Consider the following 7,825-nt stretch of genomic DNA (forward strand, 5'->3'; position numbering starts at 1 on the left):
TTGACTTGATGGGCTGAATGGCCTCTTTCTCCACTCTAGGAATTCTATGAAGTGTGGTAGCACAGAGATTAATATTAGAAAACCTGTTTCTAATTTACACTATTTACCTCAAAACCAAATGCAAGATGGTCAAATTTACAGATAATTGTGAATTCTGGGAAGCAGTGCATTTGAAAGAAGTAGCTCAGAAATTATGGAATCAATTCGACAAGATATAAATGGCCAGATTGAGGTAGCTAAACAAATACAAATAAATGAGAAGAACTGTACAAGGGAATGTATGAATATTATTAATACAATTACGGATAAATTTGAAAGAAATGTAAGATTTTGCTAACTTTTGTTGTCTATAACTTAATTAAGCGTACAGAATGCAGTATACAGTACAGTGCATAGCAGAGGTAGTCATGCTAGAAACATAAGTGTCCCATGTTGGAGGGAACTGGAGGCTGAACCTCAATGTTATGGGGCTCAGTTGTGATGATAAACACGAGCAGTTTTGAAAGAAGACATCTGAGTCCTGATTTTAAGGTATAATAAGTACGATAGGAAAGGTAAATCTAGAAAATTATTTTGCTAAATCACAACAGTGATACAGGTTGATAATCAAAAAGGGTAAATGTAAAACCAACACAAGGAATGAGTGAGAAGAATTGTCATAGACAAAACAGTGAATAAAAAAGACATGAACTGTTTAAGAACTGATTGAATAAAGCAACTTTGGCTGAATGAACTAAATGGGTTGAAGGATCATTATCATCAGAAATAACTTGTGGTATATTATGAAACAACATTTGCTAACTCTGCAAACACTGGGAATCAAGTACGGAATCTTACTTTTCTACACTGAGCAACGCAGTTATCAATGAGTTATCAGAATCATTTGTGTAATCTGAATCTCTTTTGATATAAAAGCCATATTTTCCTTTGGCCATCTGAACTGCATTTTGTGATGCTTTCTGTTTTGACTACAATTTAAATTTGATGAGTGTTCCTGGTGGTTTATCCAGTCAACTTAGAGGTACTGCAGGGTCACAATTATTGCTAATACCTATTATTTCTGTCTTACACTATGCCATAGAAAAAGGTTTGGGGGAAAAACTGAATGGGAATGTAAGGCAAGTGTCTCCAATGTACTGAAATCAATAACCATATGCTGGTGAATGAAGAGGAGATTTCCAGCATAGATTTTAGTTTCCATGTCAAAGGGCAGAGTTCAGATAGTTTTAAACCACAAATTACATTTTTTTTTCTACTGAAACTATGATACTAATTTTAAGCTATAAAGTTCTACACAGGTCTTAATAATATATCAATCAAATATACTGTTCCCTTATTTTTCATACAAATTATTCTTAGTTACAACAGAAAGATCAAACTTGGGAACTATAGACCAGTCAGTTTAACACCTGTGGTTGAACAATTATTGGAATCTATACTAAAGTAATTGAAAACTATACAGCAACAGAAAATAGGCATTTTGGAATCAACAAACCGAAATCATGCTGAGCTAATCTGATAGGGATTACAAGGGTTAGAGTAGAAATGGTCATGAATGTCATCTACTTGGACTTTCAAAATGCTGTGGAAGAAGGTACCACAGGGTAGGCTCGTGACAAAGGTTATACTTTTATCATGTGGTTTGCATAGAAGACTGACTGGTTGAAGAGAGGGCAAAGGAAATGCCTTCAGGCTTAGAATTAGTATTTATACTGCGCTTGTTGACACTCACAAACATGCACTGTAGCAACAAAATATTTAAATAAAGAGTGAGTATAAAACTGAACAAACATGAAAAATACATAAATGAAAGAGAATGAGAAATGAAAAGAGTATAAATGAAAAATGAAGTAGATTTTTTTTTAATTTTAAAAGTTGACTATGCATATGTACGTGTGCAGTCAGGATACAACATAGGATTGTTGGTGTCAGCAGACATATAATACTAAATCCTGATAAGCATATTAATTATAGATATACAGGGCTCTGATCTTACAGTTACACTCGATAAGAACTAATCTATCTTATTCATTTGTTCATGCCTATGTGTTCATGCGAGTCTTTCTGCCCACACTCTGCTATTGATGCCTGATGAGGTACAGCTCTACAACATCATCACAAGTTTGCTCCATGGTTCTGAAACACTTGTAAACAGCCCTCCCCAAGCATTTTTCCCTGTCATAAGCATTCATTAAGAGTTATTTTGATACTCGAATGGTTTATTTAAATTACTTACATATTCAACATTGACTGTACACTGCTATCATTTCCCAAGCCTTTGATTTGATTCATCTGTTTCAATAGGTAGGTGGGGAACATCTATGACCAATACAGAAAACTTGAGGTAAAGTCGGTGATCTTCAGTTTTCTCTGCTAGCTTCTGTTAGATCAGAAATTCAATTGATCTGGCTGAAGGAACTTGCAACAATGTAACTGCAGGAGTGCAGGAGAAATATGAAGAGAACTATGAATTATGGTAAGAATTAAACTATAATTCTTCTGCTTTATTATTAGTATCAGTACAATTGTTAGTTACCCCGGAAAGAAAAAAAAACTGATGTTTTTCATGTGAAGAAGCATGTTCCATTGCACTGCTGAAATGTTCTTCAAGGTTCTGTTCAAAGACATCAATGTATGTTGGGTTAGAAACTATTTGATTTCATTGCTTGGGTATGTAATACATTGTCAAGAACTGACCTAATTTATGTACATTGCTGTGTAGGCTGGCCAATTTTGTCTTCAGTGATGTGAAGTTTTGAACCATACCTGTCAAAGATGCTGTCATATTGGATTACTTTGGATTTCACATTGATGTTGTCACATGCAGCATATTTTTCAGAGATGCGTCTCCTCTGCTCGGATGATTTTTTGAGTTTTAGGTAGTCAACACACACTCTCAAATGTTCTGCATTTCTTAGGATATTTGCCGTAAAATACCTCTTATTTAATTTTCAGATCCCCTTTAAGTGAAGTAGTTCATGGTTGATTAATCTAAGTGACCAGTTCCATTTCAAATAAGCTCCTTTTGTAAATTTCCATAGCTACATGCTTCAGATAGTAGATGCAGGTCATTAATTAAACTATCTACACACTCCTTTGAAAGTTGTTATCAGCTACTCAAGCATGACCACAGTAGTGCCTAATCTGTTCATTAAGTAAATTATTGATCAAAAGCTGTAAGCAGGTTGTTGAACATAACTTGTTTCTCAGTGGTCTGTTGTCTGTGCAGTACATGATCTGGCATCAGATTAGAGAAGGGTGCTAACCTGTTCTGCATTAAATTTATTGATCAATGCAGAAGGTGGTTGAAAACTTAGGAATTGTGTTTTTCATGTCTGCCAATTTGCTGATGTATCAAATGTGTCTGAAAGCCTCATAATGTTTGGTAAAAAGCTTGGTACCAGAGAATTTTGTTGCACTATTTGATTTTTGACATACACTTGAAGTTGTTGATTATTTTCTTTATTTAGAGGGGTATTGCTAGGATTTTGTACTGCACTAATTTTGCCATGTTGTTGTATTCTTTGCTGATTAAAATCATTGGTGAATTTTTATTATTAATTAGAATGTTGCTATAATCATAAAACTGAAAGCTATTTAAGGTTCTGCTGTTGTAACTGCTGTTTTAAATGTAAAGTTTCTAAATGATCTGTGACTAAAAATTTCTCAACATGACTTCAACCAATAAACTTTAACAATTTCCTGTTTGTATCAAATATGCTGTGACATCACTTGTGCCAAATTTTTCTTTATCAGAGATGTTTTCAAGCTAAATTTGACATCAGTTAATCAGATTCACACTCTTAATCTTTATCTGGCTTTTTGTACTTTAATGATTAAATCAATAAAACTCCATAGTTGCCAAAACAACTGTGAATTTGTAGTTTGAATCATTGAAATAATGATTCTTATTTAATTTGTTGTTTAAATTTGTCTATTGGTGTTTTTCAAACTTGTATCTGAAAAGTTATTTTAACTTGCTAATAATTTTTTGATCAAGGAAATAATTCAGAAATTTCTTAGCTCACTATTTGAAGTCTTAAAGTTACTCAGCAGGAAATGTTTTTATTTCTTCTCGTAAGGGATCACATTTATTTTCATTATCTGGTAATTGGCCTTTTTGTTGAGGGTAGGTTATTTGCATTTCACCCGTTCGCTGCTAGTGAGCTTTACTACTGTGTTTAAGGCTTGTTTGACATACAAAAGGCTTTTTGAGACTAATAGTGTTCTTGTGGTTTCTCGGACAACTTTTCGGTTCAGCGTTGTTTACTTCACAGCAGCTGTTGAGCTTTTGTTTGCTGCTAGCTGTACTTAAAGTGCACCAATTATTTATTTTTGGGTTTTTTCTTAATCTACAGATGATCCCTGATCTGTTTCTTAATCTACAGTGTGTTCATGAGTTTCTCGGTAGTGAATTATACCACTGATACCATTCTTTATCACTGAGTTTGGATTCAAGCCAGGCTGGTCCAGGATAAGGCAACATCAAAACATTCTTTAGTTTTACACTTCAAACTAACACTATTTGTTATACCTTAATATTAAATACTGCTGTACATGGTAATCACAAGCTCTATTTTTGTAGTTACATTAGGCAAGAATTAATCTATCTTTTTCTTATCTTAATATCTGCATGCACATGTGAGTCTTCTAGAGTGTTCTAAATTTGCCTACACTGTGCTTTTTATGCTCAATGGTGTGCAGCTCTGTGAAATCATTGTCCAATCGCTCCAAAGACATTACAGAACAGTTTGGACCCGCAAAATGAATTTGCACAAGATATCAAACTAAGAAAGAAAACGACGAAATAAAAGAGGACTTTTGAAAACTTGCAGCTAAGTAGAAAATGAACATTAACATGTATAGGCATGAGGGATGTCCAACATTCTGAAACTGAATAGGCTAGAAGAGCAAAGGATTCTAGGGGTGCAGCTGAACAAATTATTAAAAGCAGTAAGCTTAGTCATAAGGCTAATGGGGATAGGGTAATGGGGTAAAAGACAGCAGAGTGTTTGCCCAGCCATCGTTGTATTGAGTGGCTTACTCCTATTCCTATGTGCCTTTGTTAGCCAAGGATTTGAAAATGTTCACAAAGTTACTGAATATATCAGCTTTTAATCGATCGAAACCTGTCCCTCCATTCTAACTAATTAAAGATTGAAGAACCATTTTAGGTGTGTTCAATTCGTTTGCATAAGTTGTATGACCCTTGGATCTTTTCCTTATAAATTCTGTGTTTAAGGTCATCCTCTCTCACTAGCGTTTGAAGAAGAAGCAGTGCTCTGAAAGCAAGTGTTTTCAGATAAACCTGCTGGACTATAACCTGGTGTCATGTGAGTTTTGACCTTGTCTGACCCAGGCTAGCACTGGCACCTCCACATCTTGGATACCAACTTTTGTAATGGATTTCAAAACATGGCCATGGAGGTTGTTTCGTTGACAGGCTGAAATAAGTCTGTCATCCAATCCCTAAATACTTATAAAATGGCAGGTGAGTTTACTGGTCAGCCAAAAACATGTAGTCGCTGCAGTGCAACAGCCTCCTCCCTGTTGAAGAGGGCAAAGGTGGGTACTGCAGATGCTGGAGATTAGAGTCAAAATTGGAGTGGTGCTGAAAAAGCACAGCAGGTCAGGCTGCATCCAAGGAGCAGGAAAATTGACATTTCAGACAAAAGCCCTTCATCAGAATAAGGGTGGGAGCCTCGGGGTGGACTTATAAATGGGAGGGGGGTAGGGCAGGGGGTAAGGTAGTTGAAAGTGCAATAGGTGGATGGAGGTGGATGTAAAGTTGATGGGTCGGTGAGGAGGGTGGTGCAGAAACGTGGGAAGGAAGATTGACAGGTGGGACAGGTCATGAGAACGGTGCTGAGCCGGAAGGTTGGAACTGGGGTAAGGTGGGAGGTTGGGAAATGAGGTAACTGGTGATGTCCACATTGATGCCAGGAGGTCTGAAGGGTTCTGAGGTGTAAGATAAGGTGTTTTTCCTCCAGACGAACTACACATACTGTAGAGGAAAAATCAATCAAAGTCATTACAAAATAATACCGGATAAATTGTATATTCGGACACAATTCTACTGTTCAAAAGTAGTGAAAAATTAATAAGTAATATAACCATAAGGCCATAAGACATAGAAGAAGACAAGGCCATTCAACCTATCGAATCTGCTCCGCCATTCAATGGGATCAATAATGATGATCAATGATGCTCAACTCCACTTTCCTGCCTTTTCCCCATAACCCTAGATTTCCTTACTGATTGAAAATTTGCCTGCCTCATCCTTAAGTGTATTCATGACACGGCCTCAACATCCCACTTCGATTAAGAACGCCACAGATTCACTACCCTTTGAGAGAATAAATTCTTTCTCATTTCTGTCTTCAATATACGATCCCTTATTATGAGATAATGAACTCTGATCCTAGATTCTCCTACAAGGGACAACACCTCTTCTGCATCCACCCTGACAAGGCCCCTGAAACTTCTGTAAGTTTCAAAAGGTTGCTTCTCCTTCTTCCACCTTCCAACAGGTGCACACCCAAATTACTTAACATCTTTATAAGACAGTCCCTCTATATCTGGCATTAGTCTGGACAACCTCCCCCGGACTACCTCACAAGCCAGTGTGTCTTTCCTTAAATAGGGGGTCCAGAACTGTCCACAGTATTTCAGCTGTAGTTTGGTTAATACTTTGGATAGTTTAAGCAAAATATCCCTACTTTTATGCTCCATTCCTTATGAATGCTAGCTTTCCATTTGCATTCTGAATGCTAGCTTTTTGTGACTTACACATTAGATTAGATTAGATTACTTACAGTATGGAAACAGGCCCTTCGGCCCAACAAGTCCATACCGACCCGCCGAAGTGCAACCCACCCATACCCTTACATTTACCCCTTACCTAACACTACGGGCAATTTAGCATGGCCAATTCACCTGACCCGCACATCTTTGGACTGTGGGAGGAAACCGGAGCACCCGGAGGAAACCTACGCAGACATGGGGAGAACATGCAAACTCCACACAGTCAGTCGCCTGAGTCGGGAATTGAACCCGGGTCTCAGGCGCTGTGAGGCAGCAGTGCTAACCACAATGCCACCGTACCGCCCACATGAGAACTCCCAATTCAGTCTGTTCCCTAGCTTTCTGCAGACTTTCTCCATTCAAATAAAATTCAGTTCCTCTATTCTTCATGTCAAAAGTGCAGAAGCTCACAAATTCCTACATTACATTTCATCTGCAAGTATTTTTTTTACCTACTCACTTAACCTGCCTATATCCTTTTGCCGATTCTTCTTGTCATCCTCACTATTTATCTTCCCACCTATTTTTGTGTCATCCACATACTTGGCTATAGTACATTCACTTACTTCATCCAAGTCATTAATATATTCTGTAAATAATTGTGGCACCAGCACTGAACTTGTGGGGTACACCACAAGTTCCAAGTTACTATTCTGGAAAAACACCCCTTATCTGAATTCTCTGTCTCCATGTCTCCTTGCCACAGGCCTCACTTCAGTACTGTGCACAGTATAATATAATCTCTATATTATGAAAATAATATTGAAGCACTGCAGAAAGTGCAAGAAAGGATTTACAAGGATGGTACTAACACTGAGTAGCTATTGAGAATGATTAAACAGATTAAGGCGTTTTGTCTTTGGTAAAAAGGGCACTTTGGGATGACTTTCACAGAAGTACTTTAAATTATGAATGGGCTGGACAAGTTAGATGTGGACAGTGTGATGTAAGGTGTATGATTTATATATATTTTAATATCAAATATTTTATAGCTGGGAATTTGAACAGGTGGCATGTGGAT

This window comes from Hemiscyllium ocellatum, chromosome 12, assembly GCF_020745735.1.
Source record: "Hemiscyllium ocellatum isolate sHemOce1 chromosome 12, sHemOce1.pat.X.cur, whole genome shotgun sequence".
Lineage (NCBI taxonomy): Eukaryota > Metazoa > Chordata > Chondrichthyes > Orectolobiformes > Hemiscylliidae > Hemiscyllium > Hemiscyllium ocellatum.